This window comes from Ptychodera flava, chromosome 12, assembly GCF_041260155.1.
Source record: "Ptychodera flava strain L36383 chromosome 12, AS_Pfla_20210202, whole genome shotgun sequence".
Lineage (NCBI taxonomy): Eukaryota > Metazoa > Hemichordata > Enteropneusta > Ptychoderidae > Ptychodera > Ptychodera flava.
The window spans coordinates 40,540,183-40,558,520 of NC_091939.1; the positions used below are offsets into that span (position 1 = coordinate 40,540,183).

The following is an 18,338-nucleotide window of genomic DNA, read 5'->3' on the forward strand; positions in this document are numbered from 1 at the left end:
AAAATTACGGTGTGAGGCGGTCCAACGAGTTCTTTGAGGCATACGACGTTAAGTGGAAGGTTGCAGTTTTCCATGGTCCGTAGGCTACAGCAAGGATCACCTGCTCTATTAATGGTTTAATTATCTACCTTATCTATAGTTTATAAGCAGATATGACAAACTGTCAAAATGTCTGTCCACGGTAAGGGCTGTGATCCAAGGCAGAACATTAGTTGCATGTAGGATACTCAACCTTCTTACGTTGCTGAAGCTTAAGGATGATAAATACCTTTTAGGCACTTTCAGATTTTTATTTTTTTCTCAATTGAACATGTCCCAAACCCCAATAAAGTATACATTTTCTGAAAGCCCTGATATAGAGCTATCCGACCAAGCACAGTGCACGGTCATTATTTGCATAAGAGTCACGTGACAAGCGTTTTGCTGAACCTTCCAAAAACCGGTTTTCCCGGCCTTATGCAAACACGCTGCAAGATTTCCGGTTGGAATTTCTTCATTGACAAGCCTTGACAATATCCTTCAAAACCGTGTCTGCGATTTTTTCTCGGAGGCTCCATTCAAATTATATGGCGTGATAATTAAAATTCCTTGAAAAGCACCTTCGTCCAACACCTTTAAGAGCGCATTAAAAAATAACAAAGGCATATAAAGGAAATCCCAGACACGGATTTTGAGTTCATTATCTTTCACGGTGTGAATTTCAAGCAGCTAGTGTTTGTGAGCGCGAATTGACGAGGTGCCAAAGAAGGGTACTTCATTCACACATTGAATTCGAGAAAAACGCAAAAAACATGTTTTGATACTTCTACGCTACGGCATTTGATAATTAGACGTGCACGAGCCTCAACACGGACATACTTTGTTACCAAGTGATGATGTCGGCCGGGAATGACAGTTGTTCAGAGAAAAAGTCCCAGGAAAATAAAATAAATCGCGGAAAACTACCAATTTTTGGAGCCTTGCGTGTCGACACATCGCCACAGCGAATGGCTTCAGTGGGAAAAACAATGACGTCAGCAGTCATTACTGATAGCGGGCGTGTCCTATATTCATATGCAGATAAGCTTGTTTGCGTTCCCCAGATCACACTCCCCTCACACGCTATATAGACATTACAGGACCGTAGACTTGATAGCGTACCATCGCACTAATTGCAAAGTTAATTCTAGGACGCGCCATTGCGCAATAAAATCTCGAATGGCCCTCATTTCTACGTTTGACGCGCCACTAAGGGCGCAACATTATATGAATGGGTCGATCACGCAGAGTTCACGTAGTTCATACGCGTAGCTCCCCGAAGGTCATTACCTCAGTCATAGTGTGACTAGTCTCGGTTACCAGACTCCTCTGCGCTACTGGCGAAACGAGAGTCTGGGGAAATGCTATGGCACGGTTTGTAACACAAAATGGCCGCTGACAGAATTACGGACAGACGCTGATTGGCTTATCCGTCAGTATGACCCTGGGTCACTGCAACTCGACTGAACATGGAGACGACGACGCAGCGGAGACGACACATGCAGTAAGTGACTCTCGGCAATGTCTGTGTGTGTGATTTGTTGTCTTTTCATAAGAGACCGTAGCTGCAGTACAGTAGCTCGAGGTTTTGCCTGGGTATTTGGGTCGGGCGGCAAAACCGTCCGACCAAATACCTAGGCAAAACCTCGAGCTACTGTACTGCAGCTAGAGAGACCGGTGCTTTCTAGTTGATGATACTTTGAAAGGCAACAGGCGTCCTGCCCTAGCATTGGTCGAGAAATTTTACGGAGTTTCTTTGGCAGACGACAGTCGCAACGATTGTTCCTATGTTTGCCACATATGCAAACAAAAGAGAGAATTTAGAAAGATTGGAACAGGCTATTTATACTGCCAACAAGATCAAGGAGAATTTGTGCAATTGTAGAAAGATCGCAAACAATTGAGAGATTGGCGACTTAGAAAAAAAAGACTGTTTCCATGCACACCAAATGCGGTATGTATGCAATATACGGTGGTTTCAATCGGGTTCGAACTCACAACGTACGGTACCAAGTCTCCTATATGTCGGAGATATATCTTAGCTATCGATACTAATCACTACCGACCACATACATGTCATCTGTCTTTCCTTCTACCTCGATCTGTCTAATGAGTGTTGCCATAAAACAGTGAACCACAGTCCCTCTATGGGACTGTGAGCGAACCCATACTTTTGCAAGTTAATTACGTTACCTACCCACTTCTGAAAATTGACCGGAAAAACTTCCAAACACCTCGCGCAGGAAAATATCACCTCAAAAATATTTTTCAAAGTCTTGCTCGCAGGTATTTTACATAACGAGAGGTTGATAGTGCTCCTAAGCACATTTTTTTTTCAAACACTGTCATGATTGTTCGCCCTATTCTGTGCATCTATATCACAAGACTCAGAAATTACCATGTGGCCCTCAAGTTCAACTGTCTTAGTGCTGCCCTGAGCTTATGGCAGTGTGACCGAATGTTAAATGATATTCTACAGAGGAAACAAGATGAGGGAAAATCAAGCCAATTCACGTATCCAATTTTCATCAGAGTATGTGTTCATTTAGAGATAACTTGCCATATGTTTATGGATCCATTTCAGATCTCTCAAGTAACCCCTTCCTGTATCACCCCAAGACAAGATATGAAGTGAACAAAACAGACACTAAAAGGTATGTATATTTTCTGTTAAGTTTGATTGTCCAGGTTATTATACCTGCGGTATTGAAGACCATACAATTTTGTACATTTTATTTTGCTATATCATATACACTTGTGATTCTGATGTGTCTGCACTCTAACCACTCAATTTTCAAAAAGAATCGCCAAATGTGACACCACTGAAATTCTACATCTGATGTTATTTTGGACACTGTCTTACTACTTTCACTTTTAAGGTTCAGCTTGTGAATTTTAACCAAAATTGTGAAAACTGTGATCATAACAATTTTTTTCTTATTAACTTTTAATGTGATAGAGTCTTATAGTATACTATTTGTGCTTTTAATTACATTCTATATATTCAATAGATAGAAACCAATGTCTGTTTTTTTAATTTGATACAGGTAATAACAACTCCGACTCATATTCCCAAGCCTGATATATCCTATGGTATTGGAGATACTCCTCTGCTTGTATATTATTCTAGTCACAAGATCAAGTATAGGCTTTTCTTCTCCAAGCAAGTACCGAAGCACTGTTGTCACCATGGCTCAGTCATCAAATAACCTGGAATAGGTTCATTAACTTATCGAGTGGAGAAGGAAATAATGTTGACGGTTACTATGTCATGGAACTCCCAAATAGACTTGCTGAGAAAAGAATGAAACCATTGGGACTAAATCACACCAGTGCTGCTGTTGCCAGGATTGGAAAGACTGTGTTGTCCTGTGATGACATTGAGAAGCATTAGCTTTCAAGAACTCGATGTTGCATTTCATGTACGAGGAGTTGAAACATAAGTCATCAGTATTTAAGTGGAATGCAGGGAGGGCACATGATCATTTCCCAAACTTTATGCTGACATTTTCTGTAATATTGATCCCAAAGAATTACACAGGTGGATAAATGGAAAGAAAAAAGAATACTCAACTAGTAAATGGGCATTCTGAAAAAGTGCACTCACAGGCTGTTGTAATTGTGTGCATTTGTGAGATTTGAATTTTTTTTTGCTATCACAGAACATCTGTTTGAACATCGCATTGCAAATTACCACCAATTTCATTCCGCTCTAGAGATTTCATTGCTGAACATGGAATTTTTTGTGTGCCATCTTGACTGATTACTCTGATTACTTTTATTGGCATCTTGCAGACACCAACAAGGAACACACATGAGGAAACAAGATCCTTTCATTTTGATTCATGTGTTCCACTGTTAAACCCCATGCTAAAGTACAATGCAGGTCTGTGATGTAAACATACTGACATCAAGACAGGACTTGTAATTAGGGAGTGTTAGTTTTTTACATCCGGGGGGATTTTGATTTTTCCAGGATTATTTTTTGGTGACCCACCCTTCAAATTCTGGAGGACAATACATGCCCGCCACCCCTGTCAATGTGTATGTCGTATTTATTGACATGGGTATGTCAAAAGTAAATATAGATTTCAAATATTCTCAATACATCTTCTGAGTTTTGTGTAAATCAATCAATAACTTTTATTACAATATTGGAGGCCACCAGCCCAAAAGTATACATGTCACATAATGAAGTTCACGTATGGAGGGAGCAAAATCATCAATCACAAAATGAATAAATAAATAATACTGCCTGTAACAAAACACAGAGTAGTTCTCATGATACTCATTCAAATGCAGAGTTTGACCTTTCGAAAGCATGACATATAGACTTGGCTTAATTTTGAATGACTGTCTCATTCTGGTCTAGTAACAGTAAAGAAAACTTTGCATTGTAGGCAGTGTGTAATAGTATTTGGATAAATATTGGACTCTGAGATCACTATACAGTGGGGAGATCACAATACACTGGGAAGACCAAGCAAAATTGAAATTTGTTTTTAATATAACTACACAGTAAGGCCAGGGAAAAAAATTGTTCATCCCAATCGCCACTTCTACTTTTGCAGATTTGAAATTTTATGTTTTTGAAATTTTGAGAATTTGTTTACTAGGTGGGCTTTTGAAGCCTGCCCCCTAGAAATGACAGCATCTGTCAATCTAGTCATTACTATTGATGAAACCAAAGCCTGAGACATTTAATCTCTATATGTAGTCAATTCTTGTTTGATGATCCGTTGTTGTTCGTCAGTAATACTACTAATCAGGTGCTCATGTTGTCTGGACATCCTTAGCAGCTGCACACAGTTCCTCATTGTTAAATCTCTCTGCGATCAAACCAGAACGTATAGGGCATTCCCCACAGTCATATTGTCCATAGCAAATATCTGATTCCTGTACAAAGCCTTCAAAGGATCTAGAGGCTCCCCAATGAATGGACATGTAGACATCAGGGGCATCCACTCCCATACTGAATGCAACAGTAGCTATGATTACTCTCAACTTAAATTCAGTCTTGCTGAATGATTTTCAACCAATCATGTTTCACTGGTGTGGAGTGGTGGTACATGGTAAACAGTGCATTCTGAAATGTTGGTGACCCAATCCATGATTCATCATTTAATTCAATGATAAAATACTTGTACAAATAAGCACAAGAATTGATATTTCTGCAGTGAATATGTGTTTCTCAGTTAGCGTCTTCATGCATCTCAGAGATTCAAAAAGCCAAGAGAATGTGTCAGCAATTGATGTTGGAGCCTGTATTGTTTGGTAGAATATATTGTGGCGGTCAAGATCACATCTCACCAGCTCACATTTTTCCATGCATAACATTTTCTTTATTTCAGATCTGGAGTTGCTGTTACAGTGAGTGCTACCATGTTAGCTCTTGGAAGAAGCTCAGTAGTTCGCCAATGCGAGCATAGTATTTTACCCCTGTACAAGTAAAAATAAAAATAGACATGTCAACATTTTTAAGAGTGGGAGATCATAAAAGCTGTGTGTGGTCATCTCTATCTCAGCAGGATTAGTAATATTTCATATCAATTTTCAAATTGAAGTGTTTTCTGTTTTCATTGTGCTGAATATGATGATTATCATTGCCAGTTCACTCAATTCTCATGCAAAATTGGTGATTTTACCATTATACAATATTTCTTCAAAATACTGAAAAATCTGATGGCAGCTACATTCCTCACTCAGACATTCAATGTGATAAAAGTTTTGAAGTATAACTGAATAATTTATACTATGTATACACACACAAACGTAGACATATATTTTATATACACGTTATTAATTATTGACACATACCACTGAACAACACAGTGTGCTTCATCGACAACTATGGAAAGGTGTCTCTGTACTTTGATTGGCATAGATGATTTCTTCAATTACCACTAAATAGCATTTCTGGACTGAGTAGCATGATGGCACTATCTCTATCTGTGAATGAAAAATATGTAATACTGTATTTATGAAGACTGCAGTTGAATATGTCATATTGGGAAAATACACATGTTATTTATAGAATGAAATGACAAATCTTATGTAGTTTTGCATTTTGCATTTTGTCCTTTAATAGTTGATACTGCCATTGATAATGACTGTTTTGCACACCCTTACATGTAACACCACCCCATGGCAGTGCTTGACAATATAACTGTACATGTCTGAGAAAGTTAAATTCATATTATCATATGCCAGCTTACACCCATATGGGATGCATGAAAACACTTATTAAGAGATAATATTTCATAAAAGTAATGCAGTTCAGTTTCTATTAAATACATCAAGGTAGTAGGTTTTAAATAACATATGGTCCCACAAGTCTTGATAATAGATTAGTGGATAGATAGTTGCAGCATTCTCAAAATTAGGTGATATGATTTATTTGACATTACCATACATTTTACAAATCAAAAAATGGAATTATACATGAGCATATAAACAAACCTGTAATAGAGCCTTGTTCTTGTTCACTCAGCTGTACTGTACGTGAGACGCTGCACCTGGTCAGCCATAAGGGACACCAGTGTTGAGATCTAAAACAACCTTGTGGTTCATCAGAGGATTGTTGTGATATTCATTTAGTATGTTCAGTACAAAGCATAGATGATAGTTTTTCAATAGCCGTCAGCAATACTGCCATGACTTCACTGCCATTCACTAGATGCTTTAAGCACTCCACTTGTTTATCCTGATGGAAATGTATTTATAAATAAATACCAACAAGGTTTTAATAGGCTCTATGTTTAGTTATGAAAGCACAAGATTGATAAAAAAGTCATCAATGTAGACAGGATCTTAAGGCTTCAAGTATTGTCACTTTGTTTTTTTGGCTCTCTTACTTACACCATAGACCCTTTACCCTTTGCTCCAGTGTATATGCTTACACACACACACACAAAACAACAACAACAACAACAATATAGCAGCAATAATTGAAGGGTTTTTTTTGTACATGGGGTTGTGCACATATCTACTTATGAAAAATGATCATACAATTTTTGCAGCTAAAGCTTTATTTTTAAAATAACTGTGAACAGTCAGTGTCAAAAACAATGTGATTGGCACTGTTTTCTCCGCTCGATAATATGTATGGGTATGGGTGGCTTCAATGATCGTAGCGGAGGTTGCTCGTCTGGATTGACTTTGTACGCGACCTGGTAGCTGCAATGATTGTAGGGGGGCGGGGTTGTTCGTCTGGATGACTTTGTACGCGACCTTCGGGTCGCGTACAAAGTCCAGACGAGCGACTCCTCCTGCAATCATTGCAGCTACGGTACAGGTAATCGAGATATGTAATCTAAGCAACTGATTCAGTTACTGAATTCCAATGCCTGTCTGAGTCTGTACATGGATGTAAAAAATAGACCTTACATGATCCATGGTCTGTACACCAGAGACCCTCGAGAAAAACTGGTACAACTATTCATTTGTGTGGCAACGAGAGGATGAAGTATGGCATTGGCAAACGAGCTAGCATTTTGAGAAATTAAACTATGTGGTGATTAACTAGACCAAATAGAACGAGAAATTCCCACCTTAACGTGTATGATATATCGTACAAGGTCAAAGACGCTTCAATTACAGCGTTCAATCGGTCTCCATTGATTGATGTCCATGTTTTCAGTCGAGTTGCAGTGACCTGGGTCATACTGACGGATAAGCCAATCAGCGTCTGTCCGTAATTCTGTCAGCGGCCATTTTGTGTTACAAACCGTGCCATAGCATTTCCCCAGACTCTCTTCTCGCCGGTAGCGCAGAGGAGTCTGGGTAACCGAGACTATAGTGTGACATGTAAAACGATTCAGTTACCTATCAACCTTTGCAATCAAATACCCTCTACAGAATATATGGTGGTACATAGGAAGCTGGGTAGAAAGGACTGATATAGGGGCAACGGTGTTTTTGAGCCGTACGCATGTGGCATGGCCGCTGAATATAAAACAACGGCACTGGCCGCAGCGTAAAGGTGGAAAGCTAGTCGACACTCGGATTTTTAACGCCGGTATAGTTGATGAACCCAGGATGATCGGCCAGTCCCTTAAATTGAAGCGTTTGCAACGTCTACCGTCCATACAAACGAAACGTTGAACACTGCAAGGAAAACGTCCATGATCGTTTTGAAGAGCAACACATTTTAGGTCGAACACATCTCGTTTTCCAGAGTAGCCACGTCTTTGCATAGAACAACACCGCTGTGTAAAACCCTTTGGCTAGAACCAATGATCTTAAATTTGCTAATACGTACGAGTTATGTTTAAAAGTTGATGTATCGATCACTTTATTTAGGTCGTACGGGTTACAGTCTCGTGCTATATCAGTGTATGAGTAGCCTAATTGTCGATGCGTGCAAATCGAGGGCCACTCTCGGAGAAATCCTACCACACTCTCGGAGAAATCCTACCGGTGCGCTAAGCTTTGATCATGATCGTTTCCACAGTCAAAATCACAGTCCTTTAATAGCAATTTGTACAGTTGTTCAAGTCCGACATATCGATAATTCATCACATATTAAAGTTACGTAAACAATTGAATCAAACCAAACGGTTTGCTGTTGCCATTATTGGGCCTGTTGCGTACGTACAAGGGACAACTTTGCAGTAGGCTTGGTTGGTTACGGGGCGCCCGATCTCCAGTATTATCCTTTTCTTGACTTGATAGACTATTGTATTTTCTGCAGAAAATTCAAGGTTTTTACATGTGTGATGATGATGGCCCCCGATTTTCTAAAATGGCCCCCTTGGGACAGGAGTTGGGGCCAACAGTGGCCCGTTGTTTTTAGTCCCCACGGACACCGTCCGGGGGGACTTATAGGTTTGGTCATGTCCGTGCGTGTGTGCGTGCGTGTGTCCGTGCGTGCGTGCGTGCGTGCGTGCGTGCGTCTGTGCGTCCGTCCGTTCACGCAGATATCTCTGAGATGCCTGGAGCGATTTCATTCAAACTTGATACAAGGATTACTTCATATGTCATACAGATGCACGTCAATTTGTTTTGTGATACGATCCAATATGGCCGCCAGGCGGCCATTTTATTACGATTTTTTCATGTACAGAGCCATAACTCAGGCATGTTCCAACGATTTTATTCAAAGTTGGTACAAGGACATTGACCAATGTCATAGATATGCACGTCAATTTGTTTTGTGATACGATCCAATATGGCTGCCAGGCGGCCATTTTATTACGATTTTTTCACGTACAGAGCCTTACTCAGGCATGTTTCGACCGATTTTATTCAGAGTTGGTACAAGGACATTGACCAATGTCATAGATATGCACGTCAATTTGTTTTGTGATACGATCCAAAATGGCCGCCAGGCGGCCATTTTATTACGATTTTTTCATGTACAGAGCCATTACTCAGGCACGTTTCAACCGATTTTATTCAAAGTTGGTACAAGCTTATTGACAAATGTCATAGCTGTGCACGGCAATTTGTTTTGTGATACGATCCAAAATGGCCGCTGTGCGGCCATTTTATTAGGATTTTTTTCATGTACAGAGCCATTACCAGGCACGTTTCAACCGATTTTATTCAAAGTTGGTACAAGACATTGACCTATGTCATACATATGCAAGTCAATCTGTTTTGTGATATGATCCAATATGGCCGCCAGGCGGCCATTTTATTAGGATTTTTTCATGTACAGAGCCATTTCTCAGGCATATTTGCATGTTTCGACCAATTTTATTCAAAGTTGGTACAAGGACATCGACCAATGTCATAGCTATGCACATCAATTTGTTTTGTGATGCGATCCTTTATGGCCACTGTGCGACCATTTTGTTACGATTTTTTCATGTCCTGAACCATAACTCAGACATGTATCAAGTGAATTTATTCAAAAGTATTTTTATCACAGACCTAATGAAGAGGACTCTATCCTCTCTGAGGACCTGTAATCAAAATACCCATTAACAAGTGGGGACTGTGTCATCAACGATGACTTGTTGAATCCTAGAATGAACACTGTGTTATTGTTTATCTAACATTGCGAAAAAGACGTCAACCACCGTAAAGCGGCGTGTGCAGTTTTCGACCAACCCTAAGCAAAGAGTGATAAAACGTCGCACTGCTGAGAAATCGTCGTTGACACGATGTCTTGACCACACTAAGAAAAATTACTTGCTTTCTGGTGTAGACTATGTCTGGAACTGTACGAATACTTGTTTATTGGACTAGGCTTCGACAAACATTTAATTACGGTTTATTGTTTACAGACGGAAGTAATCCTTGTGTTTGGAGAAGTCACAGCACGTCATTATGTAAATTAGCTAGTGCAACGCAACGTTGTGTCACTCAAGATGGATTATGGAAATAGCAATGCAAATGTGTCCACAATGTTTACAAAAGCTCCCCTATTTAACCGGGGTAGCCACGTGCATTTGTTTTGATTTTTAAAAATCGTGAATTACACGGAAACCATTCCTTATTTTGAACTGGCGACACATCTCAATTCTGGGTCTTACTTTAAGGCGTATTCTCAGAGAATTTTGAAAATTTGACAGAAAAATGAACAATTTGGTATTTATCATCCTTAAATAGCTGTACGAAATAGCTTAATGTCGTACCTTTATTAGTTTATGATCCATGGCCTTCCTACAAGATCAATGATGATCCCTGCTATTACCGAAGAGAGATTTATTAAATCAGGTGATCGAATCCTCTGGAAAACCATTCCCTTACGACCTATGTACTTGTTCACTGCCCTGTAGTATAATAATGCAATTTGCCATGGGGAACTATAGAGGAACCTTTGTAAGCAAACAGTGGACTGCACCTGAAGTCTGGCTGGCATAATAATAAAAAGAAACTTACCAGCGTCATAACCACTCTCTTATCCATGTACCTGTCAACATGGTCAACTCTTTCATGCCAGTTGTTTATCATGGGCTGTTTATCACTAATGCGCCGGTGAACCAGGGATTGATGACTGTCGCCATGAATCATTCGCTTTCCTGTCTGACATGTAAATTTTCCGGTTGATATATGTGACAACTTCGTTGGTACTTTATTATAAATAACGTCTAACGGCATTTGACCATTAGAGATGGGATTCACTGTACAAATACTATGTAAGCGTCTATGATACAGTAAGTCTCCTTCTCAGAGCAGTCATATCGAAAGGAAAAAAATCGTGTTGGTTTCAGAAGTGGATGGAAAATTGTTTGTTTTTTCTTTAAAGACTTGACAAGCTAGGAGTGGTTTTTGGCACATGTTGGCGTTAGCTATGCCCGTCTGGACCCATGACGCCTTTACGGATGTGTCCGTGGTAACCGATTTGTTTCACTGACATGCCGATAACAGCTGCTGCATTCGTCATCCCATTTCAAAAAGGTTATTGGTCCGAGCCTGCTGTTCTGATTAGATTTTGGAATATGGGACTTCAATACTTACAAAATAATGACGTTATAACGCAAATAGTTCACACTGCGGTCTGCAGAAAGGAAACAGTCTACATGGTCGAAGGTTGTTGGATAATGGATGAATAAAAGTGAAGTAAATCATAATTTATTGTCAAACACATTGTTGTGTCATTTTGATTTTTATCAAAATGACTCATGTCTACAACATGTTTTTGTTAAAATCAATTTGGATCAACAGCGTACTGGTTAGCAAAGAGCGATGGCCTACATACTAATGAAAACGGCGGTGCACCCAGATCTGGGAAATGTTTGGTCCTATCTCCATTATGAAAACAATCAGGTTTTCTTTGGGGCCTTTCAAGCAACCTGGCCCCGAGGATTATGGTGATTTGTAAAATTGTTGATTTTTGGCCCAGTACTCTGAAATCTTGCCAACATGATACTTATCGGAACGGTTTAATTTATTTCGTCTGAGGGTATACCTTAGGGAATATGCAAGTATAATAAAACCAGCATTTCATTTACATTAGTATTTAGACATTACAGCATTTTGAAACAAAACCATGATTATTGTATCGTATTGTATCGATGCACTTTTCCTTTCTTTGATTGACTATCATTACGCAATACTTGATAGCATAGTCTTCGATGTTCACATAAACTCCAATTAGAAGCAGACATGTTTGTTCCGGCAAATACTACACGTCTTGACTTTGCACTCGCTGCTTATTGCCTGTGTATCGTCTATTTCACGCTTTGAACTTCAGCTAAGTAGTTTGATTAACATTTGACTTTGCGATAGGCGTACAATCACAATTGAGAATGTGACGCAGAACTGAACTTTTAGTTCAGATTTCAGCTTCAGATACACGTTGTCGATGTGTTTCAGATTCCCACTGATATGAATTTCGGTGAATTTGATGTAAATTTCAGGACAAAGTCTGGATAACTGATAGCATGTTTTGAATTATTATGATGGAAATAGGGATCGTATCACCATTACATGGTTTGGCGCATCTCCACTCTGTGCACTATTTATTTGTAAGAATGTTCGACAAGCCGCTTCTTCAACGCATACACCTTTGAGTAATCCCTATTGCTTTTTACTTTTTTGATTAACCCCCTCGAATTCCTTCGAACCCTTGTCGTAAATAAGAACAGCTCAAGAAAATTATTTTACATACTGTGTGGTCTCGGGTACGATGCATGATGTCATGATAACATTCTGAGTTGATAATTGAAGCACGGGTCAGTCTACCACGCTCATCCTTGTGCAATGGTTTCGGAAGCTTTGGAACTGGGCTTGGAATGGGGTTATGTGAGTAGATATTTGTTGATATGTCTGTTGCCATGGTGATAGAGACTGTACTGTTCTGCATCTTAATATTTATGTCACTGGGTGTCAATAAGATACTTGTATAAAAACACTTCGAGTACCGCGTTCGTGTCAATAAACGCAAAGAGGAGGTATTTTTTAACCAATTTGAAAGTCAATAGCTGCTTCCTTGTATGGCTTCGGGACAGAATGAAGTACCTGTTTTTTTGCAAACACTGCATCGCTAATCGAATGATTAAATTGAAAGATTGAACCTAAAATACCATGTCGATCGATTTGGCATCAGTGTGGCTTTATGCTACGTCAGCGACATTGAGTTTTTGGAGAATTGATTAGTAAGAAATATGGACAAAAATTATGAAACTTCCCGAAATGGTCAGTAGTAGAAAATTATGCCCCACAGAAATTGATCCACTTTCGTTGTCAGCACAGGTCGGGTCTAGGCTGTACCCGATGAGCGAACTTCAGGTAATCATGTCTATGTCAATGTCACAGTTCTGCTGACTGAACATTGCTACCCAAATCTCGTTATTTTTAGAGTTTCTTTTTAAAAAATAAGACAGATAAATAAAAAATGTTCATTTCGTTCTAAATGTTTACTTTCTAATTATGGCGCGTGATGGCACCTTATGTTTATTCCTGAACAACATTAAAGTGTTTGCTACGAACAAATATTTGCCAATCATTTTCTACATGACTTAGTCGCATTATCGAATGGTATTCGGGTGAGCATATTTCGAGCGTTTTCAAGGGGCCTCAATAATTGTGATTTATGTGTACTTGACACTCTTTCAAACATATACAAGAGAAAAATTAAAAACAGATTGTCAACCGTATCAGTAACGATGAAAATGTTACTGTTGCGATCAAAGTTTACACATTGGCTCTCAAAGCTGGCAAGCACAGAGCGGGGATTGTTCCCATTTGTCTTTATTACTAGGGCGATTTTAACGATGATGCCATGCCATGTGAGGTTGGAGAGCGGAACACGAAACCCAGTACATGTATGACACGCTACTCCTTGGAACTTTGAAAATTAAAATTAGAAGTAAATCATACCGACATGCTATGAAACTCAGAATACAGATTGAAGCGATTGTGATGTCAGAACTTTACATTGGCTATACCACTTCATTTTCTTTGAACATCGAAATATGTAAAACCTTTACGATCTGCTGTAAGTATTGTCCAAACGGTTTCCTATCAAGCATGTCTCTCAACATGAAATTAAATGTGGCAAGACATCGAGTTTACCATCTACAAGAATGATGTTTTAGCAAATTTACACAAAGAATATTTGTTCGACCTCTCGGTGACACATTGTTTGATTACCATTGAAATTATTTATCAGAGCTACCATGGCAGAATGCTAGTACGGTGAAAGATGAAAGAAACTTATGCACCAACCTAATGTCATATTCATTATTGAATCTACGAGTAAGTTATGAGAGTCTGTCGAAATCTGCAGTGTTCAGTGTTCAGTGTTAATAGTTGAGAAACTGACACCGCTACAATGACCCACTTTCATAAAGTGGCAATGGCGCTATTGAAAACGTCATTTTACCTTACTCACGTTAGAAACCACGAAGTGTACGAATAAATAGAATCCACTGTGACCGTAATACGTTGTGGTGTCTATTTCTGACAAGGATGTAATTCACTGTTTATTTTTGTCAGGATTCTATTGTGCTGATATCTTTCTATCGTGCATTGTAACACGTCCATCTTTACTAGGAGTAGCAAAGATAGTATATTACAAAACGCACTTAAAGAAAAACCAGTTTATTTTCACCAGTCTATTTGTCGCCCGAAGACATATTGCAAATATTTGTATTTTCTATTCTTTTCACCACATTATGGCATGTGGTAAGCCTGAGAAAGAAGACACGTGGTCACGTTGCCAGGCTTAAATGCAAGAATTCTTCGACAGTGTCGAGTATTCTATGAATTATAATGCCAGTGCTCCCTGTAAGCCTCCCGTTACTAAAAGTGTCTGTAAATAACTTATGATCGATAATACTAGTTCCGATTAGCTCTCTGTCGATGCCTCTTACGCTGATCGGTGCATACTGCAAGTCAACAAATTATCCAATTATTATTCAAGGATTGTTGAACATTTATATATACACAAGAACTGGATCCTTAGGCCTAACAGCGCGCCAAAAAGTGTTAAGAGTCTACGCAATGAAGAATAGTAAACCACCCATATGACCCTGTACTTCCTCAGTACAACCCGTACATTTCTTAGTAATTGAAGAGTGTGACATTTTCATCAAATGATTAAATATTTTTCCCGTCATCAAGATATTAGTTTATGAAGATGAATTTTGAGATATAGATAGATGGATAGAAATAGATATCAAAGTGATGTTTGAAAAAGTATAAATAAAATTTTAATTTATTAGCACTCTCCACATATCCGAAGTGCATCTTCAGTGACTAAATGTACTTCGTTTTGAATCGACAGACTTCGCTACTTACGGGATATTTATTGTAGTGTCAGTGCAGGCCTTGTACACTTTATTTGAACCTCGGTAACGAAGCATGCTATAGCACTGTACGTACGAAAATCAAAAAATAACTTAGATACATATTTTGGTTGATCTGGTTGTTCTGATGTTGCTATTGGATCTTTACTCACTTCGTTTACTGTGGTATTTTTTCAAAGTAAACGATCTAAACATAATTTCCAAACATTAGGTTGAATAGAACCTATATGAATGCCATTTGTATACGCACATTTAAATTACTTTGAGGGACCAGTAATGCTAACTTTTGATTTTTTCATTATTTTTTTGTAATCGACCACAACTTCTTATTCTACTCGGAAAAGAATATTGAAACACCAACTATTTGGCTTGTCAACTTAGCGTCTATATTTGTAAAATGCATTGTTGTTGTTTACATTTGAATTCTAGTCCGGACCAGAATTCACTTTTCAACGATAACAATGCAGTTTTCACATATACAGGCTGTGTTGACAAGCTAAACACTGTGTATATCAACATGCTTTGGGGAGTAGAACAAGGAATTATGGTTGACATTCAAAACAAAATGGTGACAAAACTATCAAAAGTTATCATTACTGGCCCTTTGAAATCATTGCATTGCTAAATAAATGCGTTCCACTCCTTTTTTCTCTTTTACTTTGTGCATGTGGAAGATGACAGGGTTTGGTGTGCAAGTAGACTACCTGTTCATGTAATCAAATTACAGGTATTACCTTTTCAGATAGGATACGCATCAGGGTTTTATACTCTACCTCGTCATTGTTACGGCACTTGTCTGGTCTGTGTTAGTTTGAACTCATTTTGAAGCTTTTGCAGTTAATGAAGTTTAAGCGCCTTGTGTTTGTGAAAATCGAAAATTGAATTTTCCCCTACAGAGCTAACATAGGGATGGCGGCCATTTTGAATTTCAAGTACGGGTAAATTTTAGGTAATTCGTGTCTGTAGTACCGGCACCAAAAATTACGCAGTGACCCCTGATATTCTTGATTTCGAAAGAGAATGGTTTAAGTTTCTTTGAGGAGAGTTTGGGCAAAAGGTTAAGTCCATCAGTTACGAGGTGAGTACTATAGCATGTTGGTATCACCACATAGTTCATACAGAAACGACCGAACACTGCAGTTTTGTCTCCAAGGACAAATATATATGGATTCCGAAGAAAGCTATACATTGCCCGCTTATGTAAACTGTCCCGGTTCTATAAATCAACAAACCACATGTACACACTAGGTTATCTATGTATCAACAAGCTATATACGTCCCGACCCTATACCATGACATATCCATGTTTTAGGCGGCCTATAGTGGGCTTGTCCCAATATTTGGGATAATGAATTTATGCGCACCGCTGTGTGGTACGTCACTGTCTGGAGAGCACGGCAAGTGGCATCTCTTGTTACTTTGCCAACCTGTACATCACACTAGCATTGGCCTCTTCAAAGCAGGTTTCCTGACACTAATATACTTATATCTTTCGTTTTATATTTTGCGTTACGTTAGCCCATTAGATAAACAAGATAGGGATCCACGGAGACCGTCGTACCGTGCTGTGCTAGTAGCAGTGCAACTGTCTATCGAATTTTTAAGGACAAGTGATAAATTCTGCAAAAATCAGGCAGATATTTCTTCAATATAGTAAGGTTATCGACGTTTGACCTCAAAAGCACAATGCAAATGTTACCAAGATGTCGTACTATACTGCATGTAATTCAAGTTGTATTATTTTGTATGATTCAGTTAAATGCGCATCTATTTTCGAAGTTTCCGTAGATTCATACGCCGATAATAGCACTGTCGTAGAGAGAGAGAGAGTGTGTGGCCAAGTCGTCGAGATTAGGTTTTCTTGGTAATTCCACATAACACATGTAGAACAATTCAGCAGATCAAAACATACACAGTCATTGGCAAAAGAAAGCTTAAACTGTGCTGTCATAGAAAGCAGATACAGAGAGTGACGATATCTTGATGTCAACATGAAACAAATGTTGAGGACCTAGGTCGCTCGCTGTAAACAGTGTTAAATGGTACATGGAGGCGATGTACTCACTGAAATAAATAGAGTTCAACGAAGTTTTGAGAAGGTATTCATAATTTTTCTCGACATGTTGAAATTCCGAAAAATTCACCGACTTAGTCTCTTTAAACACAGTCTGGTGGCCAAAGATGTTACTATGACAGCAGTGAAGATAGTTTTATATGCTAAGTTAAAATTAAAAAACATAAAATGACAGACAAAAGTACATAAAATCATAATTTTGTGAAAAAACCGCCCTGCTTTTTAACTCATTTATTATATAGTAGTGTGGTTTACTGCGCTTCATGAAGCTTGAAGACTTGGGAAATACATTGCACAAATTACAGATTTACCAAGATATTTGTACTGATTCATATAACTGGATAAATGCTATCAAAGATGGTTGACATGGAGTTTTTACCTGATGCAGAACCATGTAAATCGATTGGTGATTCAATGTGATCGCTAAATATAAAGTTCACAAGGACGACGATATAGAGATTACTAACATGTGAATCCCCCGTTTCCGTGCAACTGCCATTCAATTTTACTTCAGGTTAATATGCAGATGAGGCGATACACAATACAGTCCAATATATGATAAAGATTAAATGATTGCATCTCGAAATGCACAGACCATGATTTTTGTCAAACAGATCGTTTAGCTAATAAATCCTGAATTCCTCCAAAGAAGATGGAGACAATGAAAACGACAGCTTCAAGACCAACTTTTCCTAATATGTTGCTTCCGATTATTACAAACTAACTTGAGTGACAGCGACGAAGCTTCTGATATTAATATTTTTTGCGTTTTTATGTAAAAACTGATAATGCATCCATATTTGGAGAAATATTTGAACGTTGAGTAAACTTCGCCTAACGTACACGCTTTATCAAATGACTGAATGTCTAGACTTAAAGTTCCGTTTATAATAATCCTAGACTGTGTTGGCAAGCAGAACATTGTGTGTTTCGACGTAAACTGGTGTGTTTAGTTTCAGTTGTTGATATTCCGTATAAACATTCTGACAAAACTATGTAAAGTTGCATTTCTGTGTTATTGCTCATTTCACATCGCATTTCAT

The 18,338-nt window shown here is 38.6% G+C and overlaps 2 long non-coding RNA genes across 2 annotated transcripts; one reads left to right on the forward strand and one right to left on the reverse strand.

Moving 5' to 3' along the window:
- The first annotated feature begins 1,348 nt into the window (after window positions 1-1,348).
- LOC139145893 (uncharacterized) lies at window positions 1,349-3,933 on the forward strand. Its single transcript, XR_011555042.1, has 3 exons — window positions 1,349-1,522; window positions 2,603-2,672; window positions 3,066-3,933. It is a non-coding gene; the product is annotated as an uncharacterized lncRNA (long non-coding RNA).
- A 203-nt stretch (window positions 3,934-4,136) lies between these two features.
- On the reverse strand, window positions 4,137-6,717 carry LOC139145894 (uncharacterized). Its single transcript, XR_011555043.1, has 3 exons — window positions 6,478-6,717; window positions 5,836-5,967; window positions 4,137-5,457 (listed from the first exon to the last, which is right to left on the reverse strand). It is a non-coding gene; the product is annotated as an uncharacterized lncRNA (long non-coding RNA).
- Between the last annotated feature and the right edge of the window lie 11,621 nt (window positions 6,718-18,338).